We start from the raw sequence: 22853 nt of genomic DNA on the forward strand, positions 1-22853 counted from the left end.
TTCACCTGGATATAGTGACTCTGTTCCCCACATGGACCTCTCCTGGACCTGGTGACTCTCTTTCCAACATGGACCTCACCTGGATGTGGTGAATCTGGTAATCAGTTTGGCCTCACCTGGACCTGGTGTCTCTCGTCACCACTTTGACATAACTCAGTACTGCTGAATCTTGCCCCACCTAGGCCGCACCCAGACCTGGTGACTCTTGTCCCCAGCTATGCCTCAATTCGACCTTGTGAATCTGGTCCTCACGTGGGCTTCACATGGACCTGGGACTCAGCTGGATACAGTGGCTCTGGTTCCCACAAGGGGCTCACCTGATACTGGTGACTGTGGTCTTTTTCTATGCCTCACCAGGACCTAGTGATTCTGTCCCCCATCTGGGCCTGCATGGCCCTAGTGACTCTGGTCCTCACCCAGGCATCATTCGAAACTGGATACTCTATTCCACACCTGGGCCTCACTTTGACCACGGACCTCTGGTCCCATTCTGGGCCTCAAACTAAACTGGTTACTCTGGTTCCCCCTCTGAGCCTCATCCTTACCTGGTAATCTGGTCACCACTTGGGCTTCACTTGGTCCTGGTGAATGTGGTCCTTAGCTGGTCCTCACATGGATCTGGTGACTGGTCGCCACCTGGGCCGCACCTGGACTTGGAGAATCCTGTTGTCACCTGCGCCTCACCGGGACCTTGTGACTCTTTTCCCACCTGGCATCAATGGGACATGGTTACTCTGTTCCTCACCTGGGCCTCACCTGGACATGATAACTTTGCTCCACACTTTGGCCTCAACTGGTCCTGATGACTCTGGTCCCCCCACCTAGGCTTCAATCTGGACCTGGTGACTGTGGTCGCCATCTGGTTCTCACCTGGACCTGGTGTATCTCGTTCCCACATGAACAACACCTGGACTTGGTGACTGTGGTGTACTTGTAGACGCACATTTATCTGGTGACTCCGGTCCCCACTAGGGCCTCACGTGGATCTGGTGACTCTGGCCTGAAGGTTGGCCTCACCTGGACCTGGTGAGTCGGGTTGCCACCCCGTAACTGGTGACTCAGTTCCCCACGTGGGCCTCTTGGACCTGTTAATCTTGTCCTTACCTGGTCCAATCCCAGACCCGGGACACTGGTCACCACCTGGGCCTCACCTGGACTTGTTGAATCTGGTCCCAATCTGGGCCTCACCCAGTCCTGGTGACTGTGTTCCCCACCTGGACCTGATTGCTGTGGACTCTTTCTTGGCCTCACCTGGAACTGGTGACTCTGATCCTATCTGCGCATCACCCAGATCTGCTCACTCTCGTCCTCACCTGTGGACCACTATGATCTGGACACTGTGTTCCACACCTGAGCCTCACCTGGACATGATGACTCTGGATCCCCTCTGGGCCTCACCCTGACCTGGTGATTCTGGTCCCCATTTGGATGTCACCTGTACCAGGTGATTCTGGTACCCCTCTATGCCTCAACCAGATCTGGTGACTCTGGTCCTCAACTGGGCCTCACCTGGAGCTAGTGAATATGCTCCATCTGGGCCTCATTTGGACCTGGTGACTCTTGTCCTTTCCTGGGGATCATAGCGACATGGCTCCACTGCATGACCTGAAGGTTGGCCTCACCTGGACCTGGTAACTCTGGTCCCTACCTGGGCATCATCGGGACATGGTTCCACTGCATGGCCTGAAGGTTGGCCTCACCTGGACCTGGTAACACTAGTCCCTACCTGGGCATCATCGGGACATGTTTCCTCTCAATGGCCTGCAGGTTGCCCTGACCTGGACATGGTGAATTGGGTTGACACCTGAGCCTCACCCTTGTCTCGTGTCACAGGTCCCCACGTGGGTCTCACTGGACCTGGTGAATCTGGTCCTTTCCTGGACCTACCCGGAAATGGTAACTCTGGTCACCACCTGGGAATCTCCTGGACCTGGTGAATCTGGTCCCCATCTAGGCCTCACTCAATCCTGGTGACTTTGTTCCCCACCTAGGCCTGACTCCTGTGGACTCCTTCTTGGCCTCACCTTGAACTGGTGACTCTGATCCTAACTGGGTCTCACCTAGATCTGGTGACTCTGGTCCTCACCTTTGGACCATTATGACTGGATACTTTGTTACACACCTGAGCCTCACCTGGACATGATGACTCTATATCCCCTCTGCGCCTCAGCCTGACATGGTGACTCTGGTCCCCATCTGGATGTCACCTAGACCAGGTGAATCTGGTACCCCTCTAGGCCTCAACTTGACCTGGTGACTCTGGTCCTCAACTGGGCCTCACCATGACCTAGTGAACATGCTCCCCACCTGCGCCTCATCTGGACCTGGTGACTCTGGTTCTACCTGGGCATCATCGGGACATGGTTACTCTATTCCCCTCTGGGACTGACTTGATCCTGGTAACTCTGGTCCTGACTTTGGCCTCTTCTGTACCAGGTGACTCTGGGTCCACCTGGGACTCACCTGTAACTGGTGACTCTGATTCTAAGCATGGCCTCACCTGACATGGTGACTGGTTCCCATCGGGACCTCAACTGGACCTCAGGTCTCTGGTCCCATCTCGGGGTCACCAGGACCTGGTGTCTCTGGTACCCACCTGTGTCGCATCAGGATATGGTTACACTGTTCACTTACACTGACCCAACCGGACCTATTAACTCTAGTCTTCACCTGGGTCACACCTGGTCATGGTGACACTGGCTCCCACCTGGGTCTCACCTGGACATGGTGAGTCGGATCACCACCTAGTCCTCACCTGTAACTGGTGATTCTCGTTCCCACATGAACATCATGTGGACCTGGTGGCTGCAGTGTTTCTAGGTTTGCATGTACCTCATGACTCTGGTCCTCACCAGGGTCCACCGGTTCCTGGTGAGTGTGGTTGCCACCTGCACTTCACCCGAACCTGGTGATTCTGGTCTGCACCTGAGACTACCCTGGATCTGGTGACTGTGGTCCCCACCTGGGCTTCACCTGGATCTGGAGACTCTGGTCCCCACCTGGACTTTACCTGGACCTGGTGACTGTGGTCCCACCCGAGCCTCTACTGGATGAGGTGACTGGTTCCCACAGGGACCTCACCTGGACCTGGTGACTCAGGTCCTCATATGGGCATCATGGTACCTGGTTTCTCAGTTCCACATCGGGGCCTCACCTGGACCTAGTGATTCTCGTCCCCCTCTGGGCCTCAACCTGACCTGGTGACTCTGGTCACCCCTGGATATCACCAGAACCGGGTGACTCTGGTCCCCCTCTGGGACTCTCCCGGAGCTGGGGACACTGGTCCTCAGCTGGGCCTCAACAGGACCTTGTGAATCTACTCCTCACTTAGGCCTCGTCTGGACCTTGTGACTCTTTTCCCACCTGGCATCAATGGGACATGGTTACACTGTTGCCCAACTGGGCCTCTCCTGGACATGATAACTTTGCTCCACACTTTGGCCTTAACTGGTCCTGATGAATCTTGTCCCCCCACCTAGACCTCAATCTGGACCTGGTGACTGTGGTCCCCACCTGGGTGTCACCTGGACCTGGTGACTCTCGTTCCCACTTGAAACACACCTGGCCCTGTTGACTGTGGTGTTCTTGTAGACTCACATTTACTTGTGACTCCGGTCCCCACTAGGGCCTCACCTGGATCTGGTGACTCTAACCTGCAGGTTGGCCTCACCTGGACCTGGTGAGTCGGGTTGCCACATGGGCCTCACCCATACATGTTGACTCAGGTCCACACGTGGGCTTCTTGGACCTGGTGAATCTGGTCATTACCTGGTCCTCTCCCAGACTCGGGGACTCTGGTCACCACCTGGGCCTCACCTAGATCTGGTGAATCTGGTCCCCATCTGGGTCTCACCCAGTCCTGGTGACTTTGTTCCCCACCTGGACCTGATTGCTGTGGACTCTTTCTTGGCCTCACCTGGAACTGGTGACTCTGATCATATCTGCGCGTCATCCAGACCTGGTGACTCTGGTCCTCATCTAGGCATTATTGGTACATGGTGACTCTGTTCTACACCTGAGCCTCACCTGGACATGATGACTCTGGAACCTCTCTGAGCCTTACCCTTCTCTGGTGACACTGGTCCCCATCTGGATGTCACCTGGAACAGGGGATTCTCGTATCCCTCTAGGCCTCAACCAGATCTGGTGACTCTGGTCCTCAACTGGGCCTCACCTGGACCTAGTGAATATGCTCCATGTGGGCCTCATTTGGACCTGGTGACTCTGGTCCCTACCTGGGCATCATAGGGATATGGTTCCACTGCATGGCCTGCAGGTTGGCCTCACTAGGGCCTGGTAACTCTGGTCCCTACCTGGGCATCATCGGGACACGGTTCCTCTCCATCGCCTGCAGGTTGGCCTCAACTGGACCTGGTGAGTGGGGTTGCCAATTGTGCCTCACCCATACATGGTCACACAGGTCCCCACGTGGGCCTCAATTGGACCTGGTGAATCTGGTCCTTATCTGGTCCTTCCCAGAACTGGTAACTCTGGTCACCACTTGGGAATCACCTGTGCCTGGTGAAACTAATCCCCATCTGGGCCTCACCCAGTCCTGGTGACTTTGTTCCCACATGGACCTGATTGCTGTGGACGCCTTCTTGGCCTCACCTGGAACTGGTGTCTCTGATCCTATCTGCGTGTCACCCAGACCTGGTGAATCTGGTCCTGACCTGTGCATCATTGGTACCTGGTGACTCTGTTCCACACCTGAGCCTCACTTGGACATGATGACTCTGGAACCTCTCTGGGCCTCACCCTGACCTTGTGACTCTGGTCCCCATCTCGATGTCACCTGAACCAGGTGATTCTGGTACCCTTATAGGGCTCAAACAGATCTGGTGACTCTGGTCCTCAACAGGGCCTCACCTAGACCTAGTGAATATGCTCCATCTGGGCCTCATTTGGACATGGTGATTCTGATCCCTACCTCGGCATTACCGGGACATGGTTCCACTGAATGGCCTGCAGGTGTGCCTCACCTGGACCTGATAACTCTAGACCCCACCTGGGCATCATCAGGACATGGTTCCTCGGCATGGCCTGCAGGTTGGCCTCCCTTGGACCTAATGAGTGGGGTTGTCACCTGAGACTCACCCATGCCTGGTGACACAGGTTTCCACGTGGGCCTCACGTGGACCTGGTGAATCTGGTCCTTCCCTTGTCCTCACCCGGAACTGGTAACTCTGGTCATCACCTGGGAATCACCTGGGCATTGTGATTCTGGTCCCCATTGGGCGTCACCCAATCCTGGTGACTTTGTTCCCACCTGGACCTGATTGCTGTGTACTCCTTCTTGGCCCTCACTTGGAACTAGTGACTCTGATCCTAACTGGGCCTCACCCAGATCTGGTGACTCTGGTCCTCACCTGTGGACCATTATGACCTGGATATTCTCTTCCAACGTGAGCCTCACCTGGACATGATGACTCTGGATCCCCTCTGGGCCTCAGCCTGACATGGGGACTCTGGTCCCCATCTGGATGTCACCTAGACCAGGTGAATCTGGTACCCCTCCAAGCCTCAACTAGACCTGGTGACTCGGTCCTCCACTTGGCCTAACCGGAACCTAGTGAATATGCTCCCACCTGCAAGTCATCTGGCCCTGGTAACTCTGGTTCTACCTGGGCATCATCGGGACATGGTTACTCTGTTCCACACTGGGACTGACCTGATCCTGGTAACTCTGGTCCTGACTTTGGCCTCTTCTGTACCAGGTGACTCTGGCTCCACATGGGCCTCACCTGTAACTGGTGACTCTGATTCTAAGCATGGCCTCACCTGACCTGGTGACTGTGGTTCCATCGGATCTTACCTGGGCCTCGTGTCTCTGGTCCCACCTGGGCCACACCAGGACCTGGTGTCTCTGGTACCCACCTGGGTAGCATCAGGATATGGTTACATTGTTCACTAATAGTGACCCAGCCAGACCTATTAACTCCGGTCTTCACCTGGGCCACACCTGGACATGGTGACACTGGTTCCCATCTGGGTCTCACCTGGACATGGTGAGTCGGATCCCCACCTGGTCCTCACCTGTACCTGGTGATTCTCATTCCAGCATGGACATCATGTTCACCTGGTGGCTGCAGTGTTTCTAGCTTCTCATGTACCTAGTGACTCTGGTCCCCACCAGGGCCTCACCGGGACCTGGTGAGTGTGGTTGCCACCTGCACCTCACCTGGACCTGGTGATTCTGGTCTGCACCTGAGACTACCCTGGATCTGGTGACTGTGGTTCCCTCCTGGGCTTCACCAGGATTTGGGGACTCTGGTCCCCATCTGGGCCTCACCTGGCCCTGTTGACCATGGTCCTCAACTGGGCAAAATTGGGACCCTGTTACTGTGTTCCACAACTGGACCTCACCTGGAACAGGTGACTCTGGTCCCCCTCTGGGTCTCACCGTGCCCTAGTGACTGTGAACCTCACTTTGGCCTGGCTACGACCTGCTGACCCTGGTTGCCAACTGCGCCTGACCTCAAACTGTTGACTCTGGTTCTTTCAAGGGCCTCCCCTGTACCTGGTGATCCTGGTGCCCACCTGGACGTCTCCTGGACGTGGTGACTCTTGTCACCACCAGGGACTCACCTGGACCTGCTTACTGTGTTCCACACCTGGGCCTCTTGACCATGGTCCCCAAGCCCGCCTAACATGGACCTGTTGCCTCTGATCCCCACCGGGGCCTCACGTGTACCTGGTAACTCTGGTCCTCACCTGGGCCTCATCTGCACCTAGAGACTCTGGTCCTCACCTGGACTTCACCTGGATCTGGTTACTCTGATCCCCACCTGGACTTTACCTGATCTGTTGCCTCTGGTCCCCAGCTGGACCTCTCCTGGACCTGGTGACTCTCTTTCCAACATGGATCTCAACTGGATCTGGTCACTCTGGTCCTCAGTTTGGTCTCAGCTGGACCTGGTGTCTCTTGTCCTCACTTTGACCTAACTCAGAACTGCTGAATCTTGCCCCACCTAGGCCGCACCCAGACCTGGTGACTCTTGTCCCCAGCTATACCTCAATTCGACCTGATGAATCTGGTCCTCACGTGGGCCTCACATGGACCTGGGACTCAGCTGGATGGAGTGGCTCTGGTTCCCACAAGGGGCACACCTGATACTGGTGACTGTGTTCTTATTCTATGCCTCCCCAGGACCTAGTGATTCTGTTCCCCATCTGGGCTTGCATGGCCCTAGTGACTCTGGTCCTCACCCAGGCATCATTGGGACCTGGATACTCTATTCCACACCTGGGCCTCACTTTGACCAGGGACCTCTGGTCCCATTCTGGGCCTCAAACTAAACTGGTTACTCTGGTTCCCCCTCTGGGCCTCACCCTTACCTGGTGACTCTGGTCACCCCTTGGGCTTCACTTGGGCCTGGTGAATCTGGTCCTTAGCTGGTCCGCACCTGGATCTGGTGACAGGTCACCACGTGGACCTCACCTGTACTTGGTGAATCCTGTTGCCACCTGCGCCTCACCTGGACCTTGTGGCTCTGGTCCCTCCTGGACCTCACCTGGATATGGTGGCTCTGGTTCCCATATGGGACTCTATTGGACCTGGTTCCTGTGGCCTCCTATGGCCTCACCTGGAACACAATGACTCTGATCCATATTTGTGTCTCTCCTGGATCTTGACTCAGGTCCTTATCTGGGCATCATTGGGACCTGGATACTCTCTTATATAACTGGGCCTCACCTGGACCTTGAGACTGTGGTCCCACCTGGGCCTCACCTGGACGAGGTGACTGGTTGCCACAGGGATATCACCTGGACCTGGTGACTCAGGTCCTCATATGGGCATCATTCACCTGGTTTCTCAGTTCCACATCGGGGCCTCAACTGGACCTAGTGATTTCGTCCAACTCTGGGCCTCACCCTGACCTGGTGATCTGGTCCTCACCTGGATATCATCAGAACCGGGTGACTCTGGTCCCCCTCTGGGACTCACCCGGAGCTGGGGACACTGGTCCTCAACTGGACCTCAACAGTACTTGTTGAATCTACTCCTCACTTAGGTCTCGTCTGCACCTTGTGACTCTTTTCCCTCCTGGCATCAATGGGACATGGTTACTCTGTTCCCCACCTGGGCCTCACCTGGACATCATACCTTGGCTCCACACTTTGGCCTCAACTGGTCCTGATGACACTGTTCCCCCCACCTAGGCCTCAATCTGGACATGGTGACTGTCGCCACCTGGGTCTCACCTGGACCTAGTGACTCTCATTCCCTCATGACCCACACCTGGACCTGGTGACTGTGGTGTTCTTGTAGACTCACATTTACCTGGTGACTCCGGTCCCCACTAGGGCCTCAACTGGGTCTGGTGACTCTGGCCTGCAGGATGGCCACACCTGGACATGGTGAGTGGGCTGCCACTCCATTCCTGGTGACACAGGTCCCCAGGTGGACCTCTTGGACCTGGTGAATCTGGTCCTTACCTGGTCCTTCCCAGAACTGGTAACTCTGGTCACCACTTGGGCCTCACCTGAACCTGGTGAATCTGGTACCCATCTAGTCCTCACCCAGTCCTGGTGACTTTGTTCCCCACCTGGACATGATTGCTGTGGACTCTTTCTTGGCCTCACCTGGAACTGGTGACTCTGATCCTATCTGCGTGTCACCTAGACTTGGTGACTCTGGTCCTCACCTGGACATGATTGGTACCTGGTGACTATGTTCCACACGCTGACCCTCACCTGGACACGATGACTATGGAACCACTCTGGGTCTCACCCTAACCTGCTGACTCTGGTCTCCATCTGGATGCCACTTGGACCAGGTGATTCTGGTAGCCCTCTAGTCCTCAACGAGATCTGGTGCCTCTGGTCCTGAACTGGGCCTCACCTGGACCTAGTGAATATGCTCTATCTGGGCCTTACCTGGACCTGGTAAGTCTGGTGCCTACCTGGGCATCATCGGGACATGGTTCCACTGCATGGCTGAAGGTTGGCCTCACCTGGACCTGGTAAATCCGGTCCCTACCTGGGCATCATCGTGACATCGTTCCTCTGCATGGCCTGCAGGTTGGCCTCACCTGGACCTGGTGAGTGGGGTTGCCACCTGTGCCTCACCCATACCTGGTGACACAGGTCCCCACGTGGGCCTCACTTGGACCTGGTGAATATGGTCCTTACTTGGTCCTCACCCGGAACTGGTAACTCTGGTCATCATCAGGGAATCTCCTGGACCTTGTGAATCTGGTCCCCATCTGGGCCTCACCCAGTCCTGGTGACTTTGTTCCCCACCTGGACCTGATTGCTGTGAAATCCTTATTGTCCTCACCTGGAACTGTTGCCTCTGATCCTAACTGGCCTCACCCAGATCTGGTGACTCTGGTCCTCACCTGTGGACCATTATGACCTGGATACTCTGTTCCACACCTGAGCCTCACCTGGTCATGATGACTCTGGATCCCCTCTGGGCTTCAGCCTGACATGGTGACCCTGGTCCCCATCTGGATATCACCAATACCAGGTGAATCTGGTACCCCTCTATGCCTCAACTAGACCTGGTGATTCTGGTCCTCAACTGGGCCTCAACGGGACCTAGTGAACATGCTCCCCACCTGCGCCTCATCTGGACCTGGTGACTCTGGTTCTACCTGGGCATCATCGGGACATGGTTACTTTATTCCCCGCTGGGACTGACCTGATCCTGGTAACTCTAGTCCTGACTTTGACCTCTTCTGTACCAGGTGACTCTGACTCAACCTGGGCCTCACCTGTAACTGGTGACTCTGACCTAAGCATGGCTTCACCTGATCTGGTACTGTGGTTCCATCGGGACCTCACTGAAACTCATGTCTCTTGTCCCACCTGGGCTTCACCAGGCCCTGGTGTCTCTGGTCCCCACCTGGGTAGCATCAGGATATGGTTACACTGTTCACTAACAGTGACCCACCCGGACCTATTAACTGTAGTCTTCACCTGGGGAACACCTGGACATGGTGACACTGGTTCCCACATGGGTCTCACCTGGACATGGTGAGTCTGATCCCCAACTGTGCCTCAATGTAACTGGTGATTCTTGTTCCCACATGGACATCATGTGGACCTGGTGGCTGCAGTGTTTCTAGCTTCTCATGCACCTCGTGGCTCTGGTCCCCACCAGGGCCTCACCGGGACCTGGTGAGTGTGGTTGCCACCTGCACCTCACCTGGACTTTGCTGATTCATGTCTGCCCCTGAGACTACCCTGGATCTGGTGACTGTGGTCCCCACATGGGCTTCACCTGGATTTGGGGACTCCGGTCCCCATCTGGGCCTCATCTGGCCCTGATGACCATGGTCCTCAACTGGGCACAATTGGGACCCGGTGACTGTGTTCCACAACTGGACCTCACCTGCACCATGTGACTCTGGTCCCCCTCTGGGTCTCACCGTGCCCAAGTGACTGTGAATCCAAATTTGGCTGACTTGGAACTGCTGACGCTGGTTGCCACCTGCGCCTCACCTCGAACTGTTGACTCTGGTTCGTTCAAGGGCTTACCCTGTACCTGGTGATCCTGGTCCCCACCTGGGACTCACCTGGACGTGGTGACCCTTGTCACCACCGGGGACTCACCTGGACCTGCTTACCTTGTTCCACATCTGGGCACAAGTAGACTTGTTGACCCTGGTCTCCAAGCCGGCCTCACATGGACCTGTTGCCTCTGATCCCCACCACCGGGGCCTCACGTGTACCGGGTATCTCTGGTCCTAACCAGGGCCTCATCTGGACCTAGAGACTCTGGTCCACACCTGGGCTTCACCTGATTCTGGTGACTATGGTCCCCACCTGGACTTCACCTGGATCTGGTGACTCTGGTCCCAACTGGACCTCTCCTGGACCTGGTGACTCTCTTTCCAACATGGACCTCACCTGGATCTGGTGCCTCTGGTCCTCATTTTCGCCTCTCCTGGACCTGGTGTCTCTCATCCCCACTTTCACCTAACTCAGAACTGCTGAATCATGCCCCACCTAGGCCGCACCCAGACCTGGTGACTCTTGTCCCCAGCTATGCCTCAATTCGACCTGATGAATCTTGTCCTAACGTGGGCCTCACATGGACGTGGAACTCAGCTGGATTGAGTGGCTCTGGTTCCCACAAGGGGCTCACCTGATTCTGGTGACTCTGGTCTTATTCTATGCCTCACCAGGACTAAGTGATTCTGTTCCCCATCTGCGCCTGCATGACCCTAGTGACTCTGGTCCTCACCCAGGCATCATTGGGATCTGGATAATCTATTCCACACCAGGGTGTCACTCTGACCAGGGACCTCTGGTCCCATTCTGTTCCTCAACTAAACTGGTTACTCTGGTTATCCCTCTGGGCCTCACCCTTACCTGGTGACTCTGGTCACCCCTTGGGCTTCACTTGGGACTGGTGAATCTGGTCCTTAGCTGGTCCACACCTGGATTTGGTGACAGGTCGCCACCTGGGCCTCACCTGGACCTTGTGACTGTGGTCCCACCTGGACCTCACCTGGATCTGGTGGCTCTGGTTCCCATATGGCGCTCTCCTGCTCCTGGTTCCTGTGGTCTCCTTCTGGCCTCACCTAGAATACAATGTCTGTGATCCATATTTGGGCCTCTCCTGGACTTGTGGACTCTGGTCCTTACCTGGGAATCATTGGGACCTGGATACTCTCTTATATAACTTGGCCTCACCTGGACCTGGTGAGTGTGGTCCCACCTGGGCCTCACCTGGATGAGGTAACTGGTTCCCCAGGGACCTCACCTGGACCTGGTGACTCAGGTCCTCATATGGTCATCATTGGACCTGGTTTCTCAGGTCCACATTGGGGCCTCACCTGGACCTAGGGATTCTCGTCCCCCTCTGGGCCTCACCCTGACGTGGTGACTCTGGTCCCCACCTGGATATCACCAGAACAGGGTGACTCTGGTCCCCCTCTGGGACTCACCCAGAGCTGGGGACACTGGTCCTCAAATGGGCCTCAAAAGGACCTGGTGAATCTACTCCTCACTTAGGCCTCGTCCGGACCTTGTGACTCTTTTCCCAACTGGCATCAATGGGACATGGTTACTCTGTTCCCCACCTATGCCTCTACTGGACATGATAACTTTGCTCAACACTTTGGCCTCAACTGCTCCTGATGAATCTGGTCCCCCCACCTAGGCCTCAATCTGGAACTGGTGACTGTGGTGCCCACCTGGGTCTCACCTGTACCTGGTGATTCTCGTTCCCACATGAACCACACCTGGACCTGGTGACTCTGGTCCCCACCTGGGTCTCAGCTGGACCTGGTGACTCTCGTTCCCACATTAAACACACCTAGACCTGGTGACTGTGGTGTTCTTGTAGACTCACATTACCTGGTGACTCCGGTCCCCACTGGGGCCACACCTGTTCTGGTGACTCTGGCCTGCAAGTTGGCCTCACCTGGACCTGGTGAGTGGGGTTCCCACCTGGGCATCACACATACCTGGTGACCACGTCCCCACGTGGGCCTCTTGGATCTGGTGAATCTGGCCCTTACCTGGTCCTCTCCCAGACCCGGGGACTCTGGTCACCACCTTGGCCTCACCTGGGCCTGGTGAATCTGGTCCCCATCTGTGCCTCACCCAGTCCTGGTGACTTTGTTCCCCACTTGGACCTGATTGCTGTGGACTCTTTCTTGGCCTCACTTGGAACTGGTGACTCTGATCCTATCTGTGTATCACCCAGACCTGGTGACTCTCGTCCTCACTTGGGCATCATTGGTACCTGATTACTCTGTTTCACACCTGAGCCTCCCCTGGACATGATGACTCTGGAACCTCTCTGGGCCTCACCCTGACCTGGTGACTCTGGTCCAATTCTGGATGTCACCTGGACCAGGTGATTCTGGTACCCCTCTAGGCCTCAACCAGATCTGGTGACTTTTGTCCTCAACTGGGCCTCACCTGGACCTAGTGAATATGCTCCATCTGGGCCTCATTTGGACCTGGAGACTCTGGTCACTCACTGGGCATCATCGGGAAATGGTTCCACTGCATGGCCTGCTGGTTTGCCTCACCTGGACCTGGTAACTCTGGTCCCTACCTGGGTTTCATCGGGACACGGTTCCTCTGCTTGGCCTGCCGGTTGGCCTCATCTTGACCTCGTGAGTGGAGTTCCCACCTGGGTCATACCCATGCCTGGTGACACAGGTCCCCACGTGGGCCTCACTTGGACCTGGTGAATTTGGTCCTTACCTAGTCCTCACCCGGAATTGGTAAATCTGGTCACCACCTGGGCATCACCTAGACCTGACTTTGTTCCCCACCTGGACCTGATTGCTGTGGACACCTTCTTGGCCTCACCTGGAAGTGGTAACTCTGATCCTAACTGGGCCTTTCCCAGAAATGGTGACTCTGGTCCTCACCTGTGGACAATTATGACCTGGATACTCTGTTCCACACCTGAGCCTCCCCTGGACATGATGACTTTGGATCCCCTCTGGGCCTCACCCTGACATGGTTACTCTGGTCCCCATCTGGATGTCACCTAGACCAGGTGAATCTGGTACCCCTCTGTGCCTCAACCAGATCTGGTGACTCTGGTCCTCAACTGGGCCTCACCTGGACCTAGTGAATATGCTCCATCTGGGCCTCATTTGGACCTGGTGACTCTGGTCCCTACGTGGGCAACATCGGGACATGGTTCCAAATAATGGTCTGCATGGTGGCCTCTTCTTGACCTGGTAACTCTGGTCCCTACCTGGGCATCATCGGGACACGGTTCCTCTGCATGGCCTGCAGGTTGGCGTCACCTGGACCTCGTACCTCTAGTCCCTACCTGGGCATCATCGGGACACGGTTCCTCTGCATGACCTGCAGGATGGCCTCACCTGGACCTGGAGAGTGGGCTTGCCACCTGGGCCTCACCCATACCTGGTGACACAGGTCCCACGTGGGCCTAACTTGGACCTGGTGAATCTGGTCCTTACCTGGTCCTCACCCGGAACTGGTAACCCTTGTCACCACCTGGGAATCACCTGGACCTGGTGAATCTGGTCCCCATCTGGGCCTCACCCAGTCCTGGTGACTTTGTTCCCCACCTGGACCTGATTGCTGTGGACTCCTTCTTGTCCTCACCTGGAACTTGTGACTCTGCTTCTAACTGGTCCTCACCCAGATATGGTGACTCTGGTCCTCACCTGTGGACCATTATGACCTGGATACTCTGTTTCACACCTGAACCTCACCTGGACATGATGACTCTGGATGCCCTCTGCGCCTCACCCTGACATGGTGACTCTGGTCCCCATCTGGATGTCCCCTAGACCAGTTGAATCTGGTACCCCTCTAGGCGTCAACTAGACCTGGTGACTCTGGTCCTCATCTGGGCCTCACCTGGACCTAGTGAATATTCTCCCCACCTGCGCCTCGCTGGACCCGGTGACTCTGGTTCTACCTGGGCATCATTGGGACATGGTTACTGTATTACCCACTGGGACTGACCTGATCCTGGTAACTCTGGTCCTGACTTTGGCCTCTTCTGTACCAGGAGACTCTGGCTCCACCTGGGCCTCACCTGTACCTGGTGACTCTGATCCTAAGCATGGCCTCACCTGACCTGGTGACTGTGGTTCCCATCGGGACCTCACCTGGACCTCATGTCTCCGGTTACACCTGGGCCTCACCAGGACCTGGTGTCTCTGGTACCCACCTAGGTAGCATCAGGATATGGTTACACTGTTCACTAATAGTGACCCAGCCAGAACTATTAACTCTGGTCTTCACCTGGGCCACACCTGGACATGGTGCCACTGGTTCGAACCTGGGTCTCACCTGGACATGGTGAGTCGGATCCCCACAGGGTCCTCACGTGTAACTGGTGATTCTCATTCCAGCATGGACATCACGTGGACCTGGTGGCTGCAGTGTTTCTAGCTTCTCATATACCTCGTGACTCTGGTCCCCACCAGGGCTTCACCGGGACCTGGTGAGTGTGGTTGCCACCTGCACCTCACCTGGACCTGGTGATTCTGGTCTGCACCTGAGACTACCCTGGATCTGGTGACTGTGGTTCCCTCCTGGGCTTCACCTGGATTTGGGGACTCCGGTCCCCATCTGGGCCTCACCTGGCCCTGTTGACCATGGTCCTCAACTGGGCAAAATTGGGACCCTGTGACTGTGTTCCACAACTGGACCTCACCTGGACCAGGTGACTCTGGTCCCTCTCTGGGTCTCACCGTGCCCTAGTGACTGTGAACCCCACTTTGGCCTGGCTTCGACCTGCTGACCCTGGTTGCCACCTGCGCCTGACCTCGAACTGTAGACTCTGGTTCTTTCAAGGGCTTCCCCTCTACCTGGTGATCCTGGTGCCCACCTGGTCCTCACCTTGACGTGGTGACCTTTGTCATCACCGGGGACTCACCTGGACCTGCTTAATGTGTTCCACACCTGGGCCTCAAGTACACCTCTTGACCATTGTCCCCAAGCCCGCCTAACATGGACCTGTTGCCTCTGATCCCCACCGGGTCCTCAAATGTACCTGGTAACTCTGGGCCTCACCTGGGCCTTATCTGCACCTAGAGACTCTGGTCCCCACCTGGACTTCACCTGGATCTGGTGACTCTGGTCCCCACCTGGACTTCAACTTGATCTGGTGACTCTGGTCCCCAACTGGATTTTACCTGGATCTGGTGACTCTGGCCTGCAGGTTGGCCTCACCTGGACCTGGTGAGTGTGGTTGCCACCTGGGCCTCACCCATACCTGGTGACTCAGTTCCCCAGGTGGGTCATGTGGACCTGGTGAATTTGGTCCTTACCTGGTCCTTTCCCGGACCCGGGGACTCTGGTCACAACCTGGGCCTCAGCTGGACCTGGTGAATCTGGTCCCCTTCTGGGTCTCACACAGTCTTGGTGACTTTGTTCCCCACCTGGACCTGATTGCTGTGGACTCTTTCTTGGCCTCACCTGGAACTGGTGACTCTGGTCCCTATCTGGATGTACCTGGACCAGGGGATTCTGGTACCCCTCTGGGCCTCAACCAGATATGGTGACTCTGGTCCACAAATGGGCCTCACCTGGACCTAGTGAATATGCTCCATCTGGGCCTCATTTGGACCTGGTGACTCTGGTCCCTACGTGGGCAACATCGGGACATGGTTCCACATAATGGTCTGCAGGTTGGCCTCTTATTGACCTGGTAACTCTGGTCCCTACCTGGGCATCATCGGGACACAGTTCCTCTGCATGACCTGCAGGTTGGCGTCACCAGGACATGGTGAGTGGGCTTGCCACCTGGGCCTCACCCATACCTGGTGACACAGGTCCCACGTGGGCCTCACTTGGACCTGGTGAATCTGGTCTTTACCTGGTCCTCACCCGGAACTGGTAACTCTTGGCACCACCTGGGAATCACCTGGACCTGGTGAATCTGGTCCCCATCTGGGCCTCACACAGTCCTGGTGACTTTGTTCCCCACCTGGACCTGATTGCTGTGGACTCCTTCTTGGCCTCACCTGGAACTTGTGACTCTGCTTCTAACTGGTCCTCACCCAGATCTGGTGACTCTGGTCCTCACCTGTGGACCATTATGACCTGGATACACTGTTCCACACCTGAACCTCACCTGGACATGATGACTATGGATCCCCTCTGGGCCTCACCCTGACATGGTGACTCTGGTCCCCATCTGGAGGTCCCCTAGACCAGGTGAATTTGATACCCCTCTAGGCCTCAACTACACCTAGTGACTCTGGTCATCATCTGGGCCTCACCTGGACCTAGTGAATATTCTCCCCACCTGCGCCTCCATGGACCTGGTGACTCTGGTTCTACCTGGGCATCATTGGGACATGGTTACTGTATTACCCACTGGGACTCACCTGATCCTGGTAACTCTGGTCCTGACTTTGGCCTCTTCTGTAAGAGGTGACTCTGTGTCCACCTGGGCCTCACCTGTACCTGGTGACTCTGATCCTAAGCATGGCCTCACCTGACCTGGTGACTGTGGTTCCCATCGGGACCTCACCTGGACCTCATGTCTCCAGTTACACTTGGGCCTCACCAGGACCTGGTGTCTCTGGTACCCACCTGGGTAGCATCACGATATGGTTACACTGTTCACTAACACTCATCCAGCCGGACCTAATAACTCTGGTCTTCACCTGGGGCACACCAGGTCATGGTGACACTGGTTCCCATCTGGGTCTCACCTGGACATGCTGAGTCGGATCCCCACCTGGTCCTCACCTGTAACTGGTGATCCTCGTTCCCACATGGACATCATGTGGACCTGGTGGCTGCAGTGTTTCAAGCTTCTCATGTACCTCGTGTCTCTGGTCCCCACCGGGGCCTCACCATGACCGGGTGAGTGTGGTTGCCACCTGCACCTCACATGGACCTGGTGATTCTGGTCTGCACCTGAGACTACCCTGGATCTGGTGCCTGTGGACCCACCTTGGCTTCACCTGGATTTGGGGACTCCGGTCCCCATCTGGGCCTCACCTGGCCCTGTTGACCATGGTCCTCAACTGTGCAAAATTGGTAACCGGAGACTGTGTTCCACAACTGGACCTCACCTGGACCAGGTGACACTGGTCCCCCTCTGGGTCTCACCGTGCCCTAGTGACTGTGAACCCCACTTTGGCCTGACTTGGACATGCTGACCCTGGTTGCCACCTGCGCCTGACCTCGAACTGTTGACTCTGGTTCTTTCAAGGGTCTTCCCTGGACCTGGTGATCCTGGTCGGACCTGGGCCACACCTGGACGTGGTGACTCAGTCACCAATGGGGACTCACCTGGACCTGCTTACTGTGTTCCACACCTGGGCCTCAAGTAGACCTGTTGACCATGGTCCCCAAGCGGGCCTCACATGGACCTGTTGACTCTGATCCCCACCGGTTCCTCACGTGTACCTGGTAACTCTGGTCCTCACCTGGGCCAGATCTGGACCTAGTGACTCTGGTCCCCATCTGGGCTTCACATGGATCTGGTTACTCTGGTCCCCACCTGGACTTTACCTGGATCTGGTGACTCTGGACTCCACCTGGACCTCTCCTGGACCTCGTGACTCTCTTTCCAACATGGACCTCACCTGGATCTGGTGACTCTCGTCCTCAGTTTGGACTCACCTGGACCTGGTGTCTCTCGTCCCCACTTGGACCTAACTCAGAACTGCTGAATCTTGCCCCACCTAGGCCGCACCCAGACCTGGTGACCCTTGTCCCCAGCTATGCCTGAATACGACCTGATGAATCTGGTCCTCACGTGGGCCTCACATGGTCCTGGGACTCAGCTGGATAGAGTGGCTCTGGTTCCCGCAAGGGGCTCACCTGATACTGCTGAATGTGGTCTTATTCTATGCCTCAATAGGACCTAGTGATTCTGTTCCCCATCTGGGCCTGCATGGCCCTAGTGACTCTGGTCCTCACCCAGGAGTCACTGGGACCTGGATACTCTATTCCACACCTGGGCCTCACTTTGACCAGGGACCTCTGGTCCCATTCTGGGCCTCAAACTAAACTGGTTACTCTGGTTCCCCCTCTGGCCCTCACCCTGACCTGGTGACTCTGGTCACCCGTTGGGCTTCACTTGGGCCTGGAGAATCTGGTCCTTATCTGTTCCGCACCTGGATCTGGTGATTGGTCGCGACCTTGGCCTCACCTGGACTTGGTGAATCCTGTTGCCACTTGCGCCTCACCTGGACCTTGCGACTGTGGTCCCACCTGGACCTCACCTGGACGAGGTGACTGGTTCCCACAGGGACCTCACCTGGACCTGGTGACTCAGGTCCTCATATGGGCATCATGGGACCTGGTTTCTCAGTTCCACATCGGGGCCTCACCTGGACCTAGTGATTCTTGTCCCCCTCTGGGCCTCACCCTGACGTGGTGACTCTGGTCCCCACCTGGATATCACCAGAACCGGGTGCCTCTGGTCCCCCTCTGGGACTCACCCGGAGCTGGGGACACTGACCCTCTTCTGGTCCTCAACAGGACCTGGTGAATCTACTCCTCACTTAGGCCTCGTCTGGACCTTGTGACTCTTTTCCCATCTGGCATCAATGGGATATGGTTACTCTGTTCCCCACATGGACATCACCTGGACATGATAACTTTGCTGCACACTTTGGCCTCAACTGGTCCTGATGACTCTCGTCCCCCAACCTAGGCCTCAATCTGGACCTGGTGACTGTGGTCCCCACCTGGGTCTCACCTGGGCCTGGTGACTCTCATTCCCACATGAACCACACCTGGACCTGGTGACTGTGGTGTTCTTGTAGACTCACATTAACCTGGTGACTCCGTTCCCCACTAGGGCCTCACCTGGATCTGGTACTGGCCTGCAGGTTGGCTTCACCTGACTTCTTGAGTGGGGTTGCCACCTGGGCGTCAACCATACCTGGTGGCTCAGGTCCCCACGTGAGCCTCTTGTACCTGGTGAATCTGGTTCTTACCTGGTCCTCTCCCAGACCCGGAGACTCTGGTCAACACCTGGGCCTCACCTGGACCTGGTGAATCTGTTCCCCATCTGGGCCTCACCCAGTCCAGGTGACTTTGATCCCCTCTGGACCTGTTTGTTGTGGACCATTTCTTGGCCTCATCTGGAACTGGTGACTCTGATCCTATCTGCGCGTCTCCCAGATCTGGTGATTCTGGTCCTCACCTGGGCATCATTGGTACCTGGTGACTCTGTTCCTCACCTGAGCCTCACCTGGACATGATGAGTCTGGAACCTCTCTGGGCCTCTCCCTGACCTGGTGACTCTGGTCCCCATCGGCTTGTCACCTGGACGAGGTGATTCTGGTACCCCTCTAGGAATCAACTAAATCTTGTGACTCTGGTCCTCAACTGGGCCTCACCTAGACCTAGTGAATTTGCTCCATCTGGCCCTCATTTGGACCTGGTGTCTCTGGTCCCTACCTGGGCATCATCGGGACGTGGTTCCACTGCATGGTCTGCAGGTTGTCCTCACCTGGACCTGGTAACTCTGTTCCTTACCTGGGCATCATCGGGACATAGTTCCTCTGCATGGCCTGCAGGTTGGCCTCACCTGGACCTGGTGAGTGGGGCGGAAAACTGGGCCTCACACATGCATTGTGACACAGGTCCCCACGTGGGTCTCAATTGGACCTGGTGAATCTCGTCCTTACCTGGTCCTCACCCAGAACTGGTAACTCTGGTCACCATCTGGGAAAACCTGGATCTTGTTAATCTGGTCCCCATCTTGGCCTCACCCAGTCCTGGTGACTTTGTTCCCCACCTGGACCGGATTGCTGTGGACATCTTCTTGGCCTCACCTGGAACTGGTTACTCTGAACCTAACTGGGTCTCACCCAGATCTGGTGACTCAGGTCCACACCTGAGGACCATTATGACCTGGATACTCTGTTCCACACCTGAGCTTCACCTGGACATGATGACTCTGGAACCCCTCTGGGCCTCAGCCTGACATGGTGACTCTGGTCCCCATCTGGATGTCACCTAGACCAGGTGAATCTGATACCCCTCTAGGCCTCAACTAGACCGGGGGAATCTGGTCCTCAATTGGGCCTCACCGGGACCTAGTGAATATACTCCCCACCTGCGCCTCATCTGGACGTGTTGACTCGGGTTCTACCTGGGCATCATCGGGACATGGTTACTCTATTCCCCACAGGGACTGACCTGATCCTGGTAACTCTGGTCCTGACTTTGGCGTCTTCTCTACCGGGTGACTCTGGCTCCACCTGGGCGTCATCTGCAACTGATGACTCTGATCCTAAGCATGGCCTCACCCGACCTGGTGACTGTGGTTCCCATCGGGACCTCACCTCGACCTCATGTCTCTGGTCCCACCTGGGCCTCACCAGGACCTGGTGTCTGTGGTACCCACCTGGGTAGCATCAGAATATGGTTACACTGTTCACTAACAGTGACCCAGCAGGACCTATTAACTCTGGTCTTCACCTGGGCCACACCTGGACATGGTGACACTGGTACCCACTTGGGTCTCACCTGGACATGTTGAGTCGGATCCCCGTCTGGTCCTCACCTGTAACTGGTGATTCTCGTTCCCACATGGACATCATGTGGACCGGGTGGCTGCAGAGATTCTAGCTTCTCATGTACATCGTGACTCTGGTCCACACCGGGGCCTCACCGGGACCTGGGGAGTGTGGTTGCCACCTGCACCTAACCTGGACCTGGTGATTCTGGTCTGCACCTGAGACTACCCTGGATCTGGTGACTGTGGTCCCCACCTGGGCTTCACCTGGATTTGGGGAATCCGGTCCCCATCTGGGCCTCACCTGGCCCTGTTGACCATGGTCCACAAAAGGGCAAAATTGGGACCCGGTGACTTGTTCCACAACTGGACCTCACCTGGACAAGGTGACTCTGGTCCCCCTCTGGGTCTCACCGTGCCCTAGTGACTGTGAACCCCACTTTGGCCTGACATGGACCTGTTGACCCTGGTTGCCTCCTGCGCCTGACCTTGAACTGTTGACACTGGTTCTTTCAAGGGCCTCCCCTGGACATGGTGATCCTGGTGCCCACATGAACCTCACCTGGACCTGGCGACTCTTGTCACCACCGGGAACTCAACTGGACCTGCTTACTGTGTTCCACACCTGGGCCTCAAGTAGACCTGTTGATCATGGTCGTAAGCCGGCCTCAAATGGACCTGTTCCCTCTGATCCCCACCGGGGCTTCACGTGTACCTGGGAACTCTGGTCCTCACCTGGGCCTCATCTGGACCGAGTGACTCTTGTCCCCTCCTGGGCTTCACCTGGATCTGGTGACTCTGGTCCCCAACTGGACTTCACCTGGATCTGGTGACTCTGGTCCCTACCTGGACCTGACCCGCATCTGGTGACTCTGGTCCTCAGTTTGGCCTCACCTGGACCTGGTGTCTCTCGTCCCCACTTTGACCTAACTCAGAACTGCTGAATCTTGCCCCACCTAGGCCGCACCCAGAACTGGTGACTCTTGTCCCCAGCTATGCCTCAATTTGACCTGATGATCTGGTCCTCACGTGGGCCTCACATGGACCTGGGACTCACCTGGATAGAGTGGCTCTGGTTCCCACAATGGGCTCACCTGATACTGCTGACTGTGGTCTTATTCTATGCCTCACCAACACCTAGTGATTCTGTTCCCCACCTGGGCCTGCATGGCCCTAGTGATTCTGGTCTTCACCCAGGCATCATTGGGACCTGGATATTCTATTCCACACCTGGGCCTCACTTTGACCAGGGACCTCTGGTCCCATTATGGGCCTCAAACTAAGCTGGTTACTCTGGTTCCCCCTCTGAGCCTCACTATTACCTGGTGACTCTGGTCACCCCTTGGGCTTCACTTGGGCCTGGTGAATCTGGTCCTTAGGTTGTCCTCACTTGGATCTGGTGACTGGTTGCCACCTGGCCCTCACCTGGACATGGTGGATCCTGTTGCCACCTGTGCCTCACCTGGACCTTGTGACTGTGATCCCACCTGTAAGTCACCTGGATCTGGTGGCTCTGGTTCCCATATGGTGCTCTCCTGGACCTGGTTCCTGTGGTCTCCATCAGGCCTCACCTGGAACACAATGACTCTGATACATATTTGACCTCTCCTGGACCTGTTGACTCTGGACCTTACCTGGGCATCATTGGGGCCTGGATACTCTCTTATATACCTGGTCCTCACCTGGACCTGGTGACTGATGTCCCACCTGGACCTCACCGGGACGAGGTGACTGGTTCCCACAGGGACCTCAGATGGACCTCGTGACTCAGGTCCTCATATGGGCATCATGGGACCTGGTTTCTCAGTTCCACATCGGGGCCTCACCTGGACCTAGTGATTCTCGTCCCCCTTGGGCCTGACCCTGACGTGGTGACTCTGGTCCCAACCTGGATATCACTAGAACCTGGTGACTGTGGTCCCCCTCTGGGACTCACCCGGAGATGGGGCAC

This window comes from Canis aureus, chromosome 33 (assembly GCF_053574225.1).
Source record: "Canis aureus isolate CA01 chromosome 33, VMU_Caureus_v.1.0, whole genome shotgun sequence".
Taxonomy (NCBI): Eukaryota; Metazoa; Chordata; class Mammalia; order Carnivora; family Canidae; genus Canis; species Canis aureus.